Source organism: Schistocerca gregaria, chromosome X, assembly GCF_023897955.1.
Source record: "Schistocerca gregaria isolate iqSchGreg1 chromosome X, iqSchGreg1.2, whole genome shotgun sequence".
Lineage (NCBI taxonomy): Eukaryota > Metazoa > Arthropoda > Insecta > Orthoptera > Acrididae > Schistocerca > Schistocerca gregaria.
This window is the reverse complement of record NC_064931.1, coordinates 29,865,459-29,879,320: the sequence shown is the minus strand read 5'-3', so window position 1 is coordinate 29,879,320 and position 13,862 is coordinate 29,865,459.

The following is a 13,862-nucleotide window of genomic DNA, read 5'->3' as shown; positions in this document are numbered from 1 at the left end:
GCATTGCTGCGAAAGGTGGATATACACTGTACTAGTGCCGACATTGTGCATGCTCTGTTGCCTGTGTCTATGTGCCTGTGGTTCTGTCAGTGTGATCATGTGATGTATCTGACCCCAGGAATGTGTCAATAAAGTTTCCCCTTCCTGGGACAATGAATTCATGGTGTTCTTATTTCAATTTCCAGGAGTGTATATTCCTTTGAAAGTCACTTAAAATAGAGGGCATATCTGTCGGCAAATCTGCCGCTGCCCTCTGGTCTGAAAATAAAACACAATCTAATAAAATGTGGAGCATAGTGATCTGTATGCCACAAGCACCACACAATGTAGGGTCCTCTCGCTGGCACAAGAAAACAAACGTAAGGCGCTGTAACCTATGTGAAGACAAGGTAGGAGGATCTCGTCCCGTTTACGTGTCTGGAAGGAAATACGGCACTAGTGCGTTGTGGGTTTTACTGGGTGGAATTTATTGTCTGTCACCTCCCGTCACTCATCCACCCATCAACAAATGACTCTGTTCCTCAACAGCGAGTTCAAATGGTTCAATGGCTCTGAGCACTATGGGACTTAACTTCTGAGATCATCAGTCCCTTAGAACGTAGAACGAACCTAAGGACATCACACAAGTCTGTTCCCGAGGCAGGATTCGAGCCTGCGACCGTAACGGTCACGCGGTTCCAGACTGTAGCGCCTAGAACCGTTCGGCCACCCCGGCCGGCCAACAGCGAGGCGGTAGAATGCAGAAGGGTGGCACACCGAATTAACACAGGATCGTGACACGCCTCATTGGCTGTTACATCCATCCTTTCGTTCTCCACAATACCCATGTGCTCTGGCACCCAGGTGAAAGACCCCTATTTCTCCAGTCTTTGTAATTCGAGGAGGACGTTCCGGATATTCTGAACGTTTTTATCTGTTGGGCACAAGCGTTGTAGAGAGTGAAGGGCACACAGAGAATTCGAACAGACAAGGAATTTAGCGCTTAAACCGGACCAGGGTTGGATGGATTGGATTGGATTGTTGGTGAAAGAGACCAAACAGCGAGGTCATCGGTCTCTTCGAATTAGGGAAGGACGAGGAAGGAGGTCGGCCGTGCCCTTTCAAAGGAACCATCCCGGCATTTGCCTGGAGTGATTTAGGGAAATCACGGAAAACCTAAATCAGGACGGCCGGACGTGCGATTGAACCATCGTCCTCCCGAATGCGAGTCCAGTGTGCTAACCACTGCGCCACCTCGCTCGGTATGACCAGGGTTCGTCAAGAGCGGATCGCCGAATATGGACAGGAGAACAACAACAACAAGAGGGAAATGGATAACGCCTATGGCAGAATAACAAAGTCCGAATGAGTAATTCAAGAGCGAAAATCTATGACGGAGGGAAATCTGTGACCAAAACAACGAGGTGTAAAGAGAGCGCAATGAGCAATGAAACACAACTGATGGCAGATTTTTTTTTTTATTCCAAAGAGTGATATCGCCTTTGGCGAATTTTTCTTCTGGAGTGGCAAGGTGTGGGAAGTAGGTTTCACTTTATTGTGTATTCGCTAGCAAAGGGACTTGAGCTCTCTGTGGGTCCTCGAGTGCTTTGAAGGTGTTGGTTAGGTGATGGCAGAGCCACTGCGCTGCTAGCTTTATAATGCGACCGTGAGTGCTAATTGACCAGCAAGGTGGGCGTGCAACTGAGGCACTGCAAGGACGGAACTGCAGAGGCGATACTACGGCACGCAGATTCCTCTAGCGGCCATCATCGAGTTCTGTGCCCTCAGACGGGCTTTCAAACTCGTCAGGCCCGGGATACCAGAGACATCTCTACATTTAGTTGCCAGAGGTTGTCGTAATCTGTGGTTCTGTGATGTCAGCAATGTTGTCGGAGAACATACATCGAGGTGGCAAATGTTATGGGAGGCTTCCTGATATCATGTCGGACCACCTCCTGCCCGGCATAGCGCAGCAGCTCAACGTGTCATGGAATCAACGAGTCAATGTATGTCCCCTGCAGAAGTATTGAGCCATGCTGCCTTTACAGCTGTCCATAATGGGGAAAGGGTTGCCGGTCCAGGATTTTGTGCAACAACTCATCTCTGTATTATGTCCCATAAATGTCCTATGGGTTTCATGTAGGGCGATTTGAGTGGCCAAATCGTCCACTCAGAATGGTCTCCAAACCAGTAGGGAACAATTGTGGCTCTATGACATGGCGCATTGTAATCCATAAAAATTCCATCGTTGTTTCGGAACATGTAGCCTAACATAGCCATTTTCAGTCCATGATCGGTTCAATTGGACCAACGGACGCAGTCCATTCCATGTAAACACTGCCGACATCATTGCGGAGCCATCACCAGTTTGCACAGTGCCTTGTTGATAACTCGGATCCATCGCTTCGTGGGGTCTGCGCCACACTCGAACTCTGCCATCAGCTCTTACCAACCGAAATCGAAACGTATCTGACCAGGCCACGGTTTTCCAGTTGTCTATGGTCCAACCGATATGGCCACGAGCCCAAGGGAGGTGCTGCAGGCGATGTCGTCAGCTGCCATAGCCCAGTAATGCCAAATTTCACCGTACTGTCCTTGCGGATACGTTCGTCATCCGTCACACATTGATTTCTGTGGTTACCTCATACAATGTTGCTTGTCTATTATCACTGATAACTCTACTCAAACGCCACTGCTCTTGGTCGTTAAGTGAAGGCCATCGTCCACTGCGTTGCCCATCGTGAAAGGTAATGCGTGAAATTTGGTATTCTCGGCACACTCTTGACACTGTGAATCTCGGAATATTGAATTCCCTTGCGATTTCCGAAATGGTATGGCCCATGAGTCTAACTCCAATTTCCATTGCGTGTTGAAAGTCTGTTAATTCCTGTCATGCAGCCATAATCACTTGGAGCACCTTTTCATTTGAGTCACCTGAGCGCGAATGACAGCTCGGCGAGCGTACTGCCCTTTCATACCGTGCGCACGCGACACGCCCGCCGGCTGTATATGTGTATATCACCATCGCATGACTTTTGTCACCTCAGTGTACATTAAAGGGATGAAAGGGTCGTAATAAATTGCATGTATCAGTCTACAAAAAAATGTTACTATTAGATAAGAGCTATTGTAAATACGGAGCACTCTACAAATAACAGGCAAAGAGCTATCCTTTTTGAGTAAAATTGTCTTACAACAGCAAACAGACTTGCGGCTTCACATGAACCTAAATTTCATAGTATGACAGTACTGTAGTGTAATATTACTATGACAGGAGCACTGTGCACTGGATGTAGTGTGTTTCATCTTCGTTGAACCCGCTTAGGGATGCTAAGGTAACCAGCGACAGTGAGTCATCACTCGGTACTTTCTGTTCCTTGCACAGACTTCAGGAAATTCCTTCAGATTAGCGGGTAACACTGAAGTGACAAAAGTCATGGGATAGCGATATGCCCATATACAGATGACGGTAGTATCGCGTGCATAGTGTATAAAACGTCAGTGCGTTGGCGGAGCTGCCATTTGTACTGAGGTGATTCATTTGGAAAGGTTTCCAACGTGATCATGGCCGCACGACGAGAATTAACAGACTTTGAACGCGGAATCGTAGTTTCCATTTCGGAAATCCTTCAGGAATTCAATATTCTGTGATCCACAGTGTTAAGAGTGTGCCGAGAATACTAAATTTCAGGCATTACCTCTCACCAAAGACAACACAGTGGCCAACAGCCTTCACTTAACAACCGAAAGCAGTGGCATTTGCGTAGAGTTGTCTGTGCTTACAGTCAAGCAACGCTGAGTGAAATAAGCACAGAAATCAATGTGGGACGTACGACGAACGTATCCGTTAGGACAGTGAGGTGAAATTTGGCGTAAATGGGCTACGGCAGAAGACGACCGACGCGAGTGCCTTTGCTAACAGCACGAAATCGCCTGTAGCGCCTCCCCTGGGCTGCAGACCACATCTCTTGGGCCCAAGACGACTGTAAAAAGGTGGTCTGATCAGACGAATCCCGATTTTAGTTGGTAAGAGGTCATGGTTGGGTCGAGTGTGGCGCAGACACCACAAAGCCAAGGATTCGAGTTGTCAACAAGGCATTGTGCAAGCTGGTTTTGGCTCCACAACGGTGTAGGCTGTGCTTGCATGAAATGGACTGGGTTCTCTGATCCAACTGACCCGTTCATTAACTGAAAATGGTTATGTTGGGCTACTTGGAGTGCGTTTACAACCATTCATGGGTTTCATGTCCCAAAACAACCATGGAATTTTTTTTGAATAACAGTGCGCTATGTCACCAGGCCACAGCTGTTCTGGACAATTCGAGCGAATTATTTGTCCACGCACATCGCCCGACAACAGTTTTGCAGCTACGGACGGCTACAGAGGTAGCGTGGTCGAATATTTCTGCAGGAGACTTCCAGCCACTTGCTAAGTCCATGCCAGATCGAGCTGCTGCACTACACCGGGTAAAATCAGGTCCGGCACGGTGTTAGCAGGCATCCCATGACTTTTGCCACTTCAGTGTATGCACCCTTATTGCTCCCACTCGCACCCAGGCGCGTGCACAAAAATGTGATAAGGTCGCGTCTTCATGACCAATGTGGGGGAAGCCGTCTAAAAACCTGGGATCAGCAAGAGAATCGTCGACTGTGGACGGTTAAAGAGAAGAATTTGTAGAGGAATTTGTAGACTGCCGGTGAGAAGAGTCCTAACAGTTTTTTTTTTTTTTTGTGTCACTCAGTCTGCCACAGGAGTACATGGGGTGATAAAACTTCACATGTTACTTAACGCACTCATCACTCCTATAGCATGAGAGGCCACTCACCACTCAGTTATCGCTATTGCTACAATTTCCATAAATAAAAACTGTATCTCCTAATGAGGAGGCCTGAATAGAATTTGGGAGAAGAGGAATTTGTGGCTCAACTTTACTAGAAGGAGGGATGGGTTGGCAGGACACGTTCTGAGGCATCAAGGGATCACCAATTTAGTATTGGAGGGAAGCGTGCAGGGTAAAAATCATAGACGGAAACCAAGAGATAAATACACTAAGCATATTCAGAAGGGTGTAGGATGCAGTAGTTACTCGGAGATGAAGAGGCTTGCACGGGATAGAGTAGCGTGGAGAGCTGCATCAAACCAGTCTTTGGACTGAAAACCACAGCAACAACAACAAATAAAAGCAAACATTCCTACACAAATGGTTCAAATGGCTATTAGCACTATGGGACTTAACTGCTGAGGTCATCAGTCGCCTAGAACTTAGAACTACTTAAACCTAACTAACCTAAGGACATCACACACGTCCATGCCCGAGGCAGGATTCGAACCTAAGACCGCAGCAGTCGCGCGGTTCCAGACTGTAGCGCCATAACCGCTCGGCCACTCCGGCCGGCCGCTAAATAAAAGTAATCCGGGTATTTCAGTATAAACGAAACTTTACCAGAATACATAATTATTAATCATTGTTACATGAATCTCTGTAACTGGCGAAATGATGCTGATTCAACCACTCAGTGAGTCGCTAAATTCACAAGTCTCAGCATCAGGAAATTTTCTAAATCTTAGATGAAAAGTGGTGAGTTTTAAAGTTTTTTTAAAGCATTTTAGAGTCATATGATCAACATTAGAACCCCGAAAACTGGACTCTCGATAACTCGACACTCCGGGAAACTCGACAAGCCTGACACATTTCATGGCTTTGATAAAAGGAACAAAACATAAACACGCACGGTATTTTCGTAAAAAGCTAATTTAATTTTCAGTAATAATGATGCTTATAGACTATTACAGAGCAGTGAATATATAGCTCTGAAAATACTGAAATCATATTTCAATAAATCCTAAACCATCATTAAAAGAATAAAACATAAAAGAATAAAACATATCGGTGGGCATGAAGAACAGCCAAGTTCTTCAATCGCTTCTGTCCCATTGTTGATCGGAGGTATGACTTCATACGTCTAAGGGCGCTAAATTACCATTCTGCTGGTGCTGTCGTGATTAGAACTACTTGGAGAAGCTTAATATCCGTCACTACTTCACATAACATTTCTCCAACTGTAGGCTCTTGTGTAATGTACTTTCTTACATCACGCTTTTTTTAATGACCAGTTGTTTTTTTATTAGCGATATTGGCTAACTTATTCAAGTGTAAGCGTAGTCAATTAATGTCTAGGCCAGTTTTGTAAAACTCAGTTGATTTTTCCAAAGTTTTTTCACCTCTGTTTACTAAAAGCAAGCACTCTTGTCCAAGTACAATGACCTGTGTGAGTCCAGTTGAAGGAAACCGCTCATTAAAGCAAGACTGCACCGTTTCACAAACTTCAATGTAAATAGCTTTGTAGTATTCCTCTGGGATTTTGAAAGTGTGCGGTGAGCTGGGTTAGTTGTTTTCATACTTCTTTGCTATACTTCGATTCTGAGGAAGCGAAGGCTCATCAGCTTGTGAAGGTTTTTCTTTTAAACACAATTCCCGAAAGTGTTCAAAACTATTACGCCTTCCAGTCAATATAGAAATCAAGCCCTTATATTTCTTTTCCAGATCGGCAACACTTAGATGAGGGCATTGAATTTTTTCATTGATATCCTCTACTGGGTTCACTGCACGGCAATAAAGACGTAAAAAGAAATAAGACTTGAATTGTAACATTGACTCAAGGTAGCCTTCACATTTGTAACCTGCCTATGTTTTGTCCTCTGAAGAAAATGTTTAAAAAAACTCCAGAAGTTCTTCAAAGTTTTTCAATATTCTCAAGAAACTAGAAGCTTGCATAGTCCATCGAGTCGGGCAAAGGGGTCGTCGTTGGCGCTCTCTCGGCGTATGTTCCTGAAAAGTACAATCCTTTTGTCGGATTCCCTCACGGTGTTTATTAAGTCCTTGGTTGAAGCCATACTATCCCTCATAGACGTAAGATGGTGGAGACTGTCTACAACTGCCAAGTTTAAACGGTGAGCAGTGCAGTGCACATAACGTGCTTTTGGTTGTATATCCAAAACTAACTCTTTTAGTCCTTTGAACTTACCTCTCATATTCGAGGCACCATTATAGCACGGTCCTCTTAAGTTATCCATTGACAAATCAAGATGAGTCTTTTAAAATACTAAACAGAGTTTGTGATTTAGTGTTGGGGGTCTCGTATAAGCCAATAAAGTCTTCGTTGATGATTAAGGAATCATCGACAGTACGAATACAAAATGACACTTGTTCGTGAATCGAAGAATCACTTGTTTCGTCAACCATAATAGAAAAATGTTCATTCTTCTTGATTGAAGCCAATATCTTTCTCAACACAGACTTTCCTAGTACATCAATGATCTTGTTTTGAATATTATGTGACGTCGACGTTATGGGAGTTCCAACAACTGAAAAAAAATTGAGTTTACATCTTCGTGCCCTCCAATTGCTAGTCCTTCTCGGTATAGAAAATGCACGGTAGTAAAAATTGTCTCAAGAGCTAAACGGCCTTTCTTCATATCACTATCTAAATGTCCATTCAATTGGGCGGCCACACTTCGGTTAGTGATAGAATTTAGTTTCAGAACGCCTTCTTTATGCATAAACGTATTTTCATGTAGACGGAATTTTTCCAAAGCTTTTTACAGTTAGAAAACCCTACGGAAGTAAATTCATCTTCTTTTTTTGAAGGAAATTGTAATAGATTTTTAGCCTCTGCCTCTTTGCAGCTTTTGCAAAAAAACTTTTTTGGTTGATGCTTCATATTCTAGCCATATACATTTGTTCGACTTCTGAAATGATCTTCCCTTACCGGATTGTCCAGGTTTCGGCTGTGAACGGTTTTCTCCTGAAGGCTACGACACATTAATTGTTGGAGGTTGACTTGCAGTATCATCAACTTCCAAACGCGCCTTTTTGGTAACAAATTTGTTCATTGCAAACTTAATTCACCATACACTAAGAGACTAAAGTAAACAAATAATATATAGTCACATAAAATAGTCCACTAGACACTAAAGTCGGAACACTAAACACGTCCGCACCATCCACTGAAACTATCCACACTGAATGCAGGGTGGGCTTTGTATAGCTGCAGCATCGTAATGTCTTGAAGCGTCAAGGCGACGCGAGGCGGAGGGGTCCAGGCGCTTCTTCTCCAGTCCTTTTGATGTCGCTGCGACCGCAGCGCTGGCCCGCCGACGTCAGACTTTACCGGAAGATTCGCGCACCGGAACAAATTCTAAGTGTGACCGCAGCACCGTAACACTATCATGATTCATACCACTCGCTTTCAGTTAACTTGCTTACTACTGTAATAATTATTTGTTTCAACTCATTACTGAATATATTTTACAAAGGTAACTATCGTCAAACAAGGAAAATAAAAACATCCAACACAATTTTGTGAGTTTACAAAACATAATATAAGTATTTATTTTCTTAAATTATTGACCCTCCCCCCCCCCCCCCCCCGCCAAACGAATTTTTGAGGGGTCTCGGGTCCCCTCAGGCGCCGTGGTGGCCGAGCGGTCCTAAGCGCTTCAGTCTGGTTCAGTCTGGAACCGCGGCGCGGGACCGCTACGGTTGCAGATTCGAATCCTGCCTCGGGCATGGGTGTCTGTGATGTCCTTAGGATAGTTAGGTTTAAGTAGTTCTAATTTCTAGGGGACGGATGACCTCAGATGTTAAGTCCCATAGTGCTCACAGCCCTTTGAACCATTCCCCTCAGGCCCCATGGAGTTGGCGCCTGTGCTCAACATACCGTCACTCAGCAACCCACCATCAACACACAACTCTGTTTCCCCTATGTAGTTACCTTTTGGTGGGAAATCACTAACATACTGTAAATATGCCATGTTAACAATTAATTGTTTGACGTAAGCAGCTTGTTAGTAGTTGTTTATTTTACCTGGCTAGTTTTGGCTGTTGTCGGTCTGTCGGCGGCATCTTTATTACAAAACACATGTCATACTCGTATTTCTCTTAACATATTACTTATTGTATTGTACTGTAGTGTTTGTTGTTGTTGTCTTCAGTCCTGAGACTGGTTTGATGCAGCTCTCCATGCTACTCTATCCTGTGCAAGCTGCTTCATCTCCCAGTACCTACTGCAACCTACATCCTTCTGAATTTCTCCTGATAACGACATCCTCCTGAGTAGTCCCCTCCCGGAGATCCGAATGGGGGACTATTTTACCTCCGGAATATTTTACCCAAGAGGATGCCATCATCATTTAATCATACAGTAAAGCTGCATGTCCTCGGGAAAAATTACGGCTGTAGTTTCCCCTTGCTTTCAGCCGTTCGCAGTACCAGCACAGCAAGGCCGTTTTGGTTAATGTTGCAAGGCCAGATCAGTCAATCATCCAGACTGTTGCCCCTGCAACTACTGAAAAGGCTGCTGCCCCTCTTCAGGAACCACACGTTTGTCTGGCCTCTCAACAGATACCCCTCCGTTGTGATTGCATCTATGGTACGGCCATCTGTATCGCTGAGGCACGCAAGCCTCCCCACCAACGGCAAGGTCCATGGTTCATGGGGGGAGGCTGTAGTGTTTATGCATATGTAATTTTTCATACCATTGTAATGTGACTTACTTACTTAATGCTCTTTGGCGTATGCCAATGACGATATTTCATAATAATCGCTGTAATAATACGATTATATGCTTTATATGTACGTGAATGCAATCACCTTACGTAATTTTTTACGAAAGTATGCCCAGTTGTCGTTGGCAATTGCTGTGCATGTAGGAATTATTTTTTGTAATATATCACGGAATATTAGTAATGCTACTTCTAATGTGTGTTATATCTCTTAGCAGCACAAGAAAAGGTGCTGTTATTAAAGAGTACTAGTGAAATTTTCTACGATTTTTTTTTCTTTTCGATTGGTCGGTTCATTTAAAAGAAGGTCAGAATGTTTCGTTACATATGTGAAAATTTCTATTTTTTTCCAATACATTTTGTAAGCTGCCTTTTTCTGTAATATGTAGAACTGATAGGCAGTGTTTCATGTCACTTTGTTCTTTTAAGTGTGTACTAAAATGACTCGTACAAGCCAGGTTCAGATGTTCTTTAAATCTTGTTTTGAAATTTCGTCCATTTTGTCCTACATAAATTTTCTGAAAGTTATCGCTTTTTAATTCATAAAGACTTGAACGTGCAAATTTACAGTATTGTTATATGTTACAACGAATTTGTGATTGCAGTGTGTTGTGTATTCTGAAGCCTATTTTTAGGTTGGTTTCCTGAAGTGCGAGTTTTATTTTATCTAAGATTTTTCCCAAGTATTATATTATAGTGGACTGCGTGTTTTTGCTATAATTTGTTCTCATTAAGGTAATGTTATCTTTCATTTTCTTGCCTTTAGTGTGCAGTTTTGTGGCATAAATTTTGTCGAAAATGGTGAGGTTGTAAACATTATGTTTTTCTAGTGTTCTTATTATTTTTAATTCAAATATTATGTTTTCTTTAGTTTGTATTCAGTAGAACTTGAATTTGTGTATTGGTCCATTTCTTGTGATTTCGAGATCTATAAAATTTATTTTATTATCCTATTTGTGATCGATCGTAAACATGATACTCTTACGGAAAAAATAGCACCACGATAAAATAATTAATGTAGAGAAAAATTTTCAGGAATAAATTTGGCTAGGTACGTATGATAGTGGCTCACATTGCAAGATCACAGGTAATGTAAGCGTGAGATAAACCATTGCAAATGTGCAACACTGGTACATTAATGACTGGAGTAACCGCCAGAATGTTACATGCGAGCATGCAAACGTTTGTGCATTGTGTAGTAGAGGTGCCGAATGTCAGTTTTTGGGATGGAGTATCGTGCCGCTTGCATTTGGTCAGTCAATTCAGTTAATGTTGTCTATGGATGACGCTAGAGTTTACGTCAGGTGATGTCCCATACGTGCTCGATTGGAGACAGATATGGTGATCGAACAGGCCAAGGCAACATGTCGGTACTTTGTACAGCATGTTAGGTTACAACAGCGGTATGTGGGCGAGAGTTATCCTATTGGAAAACACTCCATGGAATGCCGTTCATGAATGACACCACCAACAGGTCGAATCACCAGATTCACGTACAACTTCGTGGGATAACCACGAGAGTGCTGTTGCTGTCTTACTCTTGATATCATAACAAACGGCACTCCGGACTTCAGGTGTACGTCCACTGTGTCTAGCACGCAGACAGATTGGTAGCAGGCCCTCAACTCGCCTCCTTTTAACCAACAAATGACCATGACTGGCACCGAGGCAAAATCAGCTTTCAACAGAAAACACACCAGATCTCCACCTTGCCCTCCAACCAGCTCTCGCTTGACACCACTGAGGTCGCACATGGTGGTGGTTTGGGTCAGTGGAATGAACGCTATAGGGCGTCTGACTTGCATCTCTCCTCGATGTTACCGATTTGTAACAGTTCGTTGTGTCGCTGTGGTGCCGACTGCTGCTCATATTGCTGCTGCAGACGCAGTACGATACACCAGAGCCATACGCAGAACACGATGGTCTTCCTTCCCGGTAGTGCGACTTGGCCGTCTGTGTTACGTGTTATATCTGTTTGGGCTACAGTCCACAGACTGGTGCACCCTTTAACAGATTGTTTGTATTTATGTGTGTATGCGCGTGCTACAGAGATTCTTCTTTTCCATACTGGGTATCATACTCAGTCTTTTCGTCTTTCCAGAATTCATACCTCGCATGTTGGCTAAGCTAGCCCATCAGCTGGAGGTCGAAGGGTTGTAGCTCAGTGCAAATGTAAGTACATTTGTAAAACGTAGTTCTTAGATAAAATATTTTCGTGTAATACATATTGGTTATCCAAGCGCCTAGTTTGAGTTGTCTGAGACATATTCTTTACTTTTCTTTCTAGATGATTCTATGCATATGGAGGGGGTTGCCGAGGGTGTCGTGCAAGTTGGGGGTGAAATTCCTGATTGGGTTCACGATATGGTGGCCGCTGCGGATGAAGAAAAGAAACTGAGAGGCGTGAACGTATGGCCCTTTTAGATGAGGCGGTGGATATACCTGAGTGGGTGGGAGACCTCACTTTATCATTACAGCAAATAATTACCATTATTTCGTCTTATTATTTATTGTTTTAAATGTAGATAATTAAACTTATTTTTCCTTATTTATGTTACAGGCATATGAGAGGAAGTGTATCGTGTACCTAGAGCGGTGGTTGCGGGCACAGGAATCGGCCACACACCACAGAGACACGCTGCGCCGTGTATAGCGCCGATCACAGCTGTGCGAGAGGCGGCAGCAACACCTGCCCCCTCACCGCAGCAAGTCCTCTGGCGCCCATGGGCAACTGAGCCGGCAGAAGAAGACGAGCAGGGGCATCTGCCTCCACCTCACCGGTTGGTAATGGGGACATCAGGCCCCAGGAGGCATCGCCGCAGCCCAGCTGTTCCCACCGAGCATCACCGCCTCCGCCTCCTCAGACAGGTCGCCCCCGCCGTCAACGAAAGGTGTGTGTACCCAGGCGCAGACCCCTTCCTACAGCTGACGCACCCTCACCAGCCCCATTATCAACGGGCTGGACTCCTAGTTGTAGTAGTAGTAATAGTAATATCGATTATCCTACGGCTAGCGGTAGTGCTCTCTCCCATCCCATTGATAGTGAAGGACATCAGAATAATGGTATAATGACCACTCTAGAATACTCAGCAATTGCTAGGGCTTTTGAGGGATGCATCTCATTCACAAGGATTGAGAATCCGGGTGGGAGGTACCGCGACCCTGTCGGGTTTTTAGAGGCGTGCCTTCCTGTTTTGGAGACCGAGCTCCTCACTAGACGATCCGAGATTTAACGCCATTAAATGCAGTGCAGTACTGTGCTGCGAGTTGAATCACCCGTCTAAACATCCAGGTGATGCAGAGGCTACAACGCTGCACTATACATGGGGTGACAATAGCGTTATTTCTCGGAGCACATCCATTACTGAGTGGTATTGTGAATCCACCTTGAGTGCTATTATGGCCTGATTTTCCGAAATGGAAGTACGTGGGTCCGCTAAAGCGCTCAGCAATATACCACACTTTGACAACCATATACATGTTCACGATCCGGTAAATGGAGAGTCCAGTTAAATCAAGTTCCCTAAAGATATAACTAATAAGAATGCATGCATTAATATTGAAAATAGAAAAGATCAGGCTTGTTTTGCATGGTTAATCCTGGCTTGCGGAAGAAAGTATGGTTGAAGGGATCATCCTGAGCGTCTCAGTACATACAATGTAGGTGATAATCTTCATTCATAACTTTGATGGTATAGAGTTCACCGTCAAGATCCAGGACATACCTAAATTTGAGGCACAGAATACCGGGATATCGGTTCACGTTTATGGCCTGGAGAAGAATAACGACAAGTCAGATTAGCAAGACAAGCACGTAATCGTCGGTTCTCTGCGTTTCTCAAAATTTTCAGGTGAGGAAGAGCTGCATGTAACATGCTGCTCTTCTCTGAAGGTGATAATCATCACTATGTTTGGGTCAAAGACGTGTCCCGACTCCTTTCCTCCCAACTACCAAAAATAAGGATAAAAACATATTTGTTTGAGGTGTCTGAATTATTTTTCATCAGAAGAGTTATTAGCGATACATCTATTAGATTGTGCTTCCAAGGACCCGGTATGTGTTATTATACCCACAGAGAAAAATAACTTCGTTAAATTTCAAAATGCTCACCACCAGCAGCGATGTCCTTTCGTAGTTTACGCCGACTTTGAATGCCTGCTGGCTCTTATTACTCGTTGGGAAGGGAATCCCTTAGCCTCACACACAACCTTCACACAAAAACACGTACATTATGCAGCAGCGTTCCAAGTTGGATGTGGATATGATTCTAACCTTAAGCGCTACAAGTCTTATCTTGCGGACGATCCTGGGGTTTGG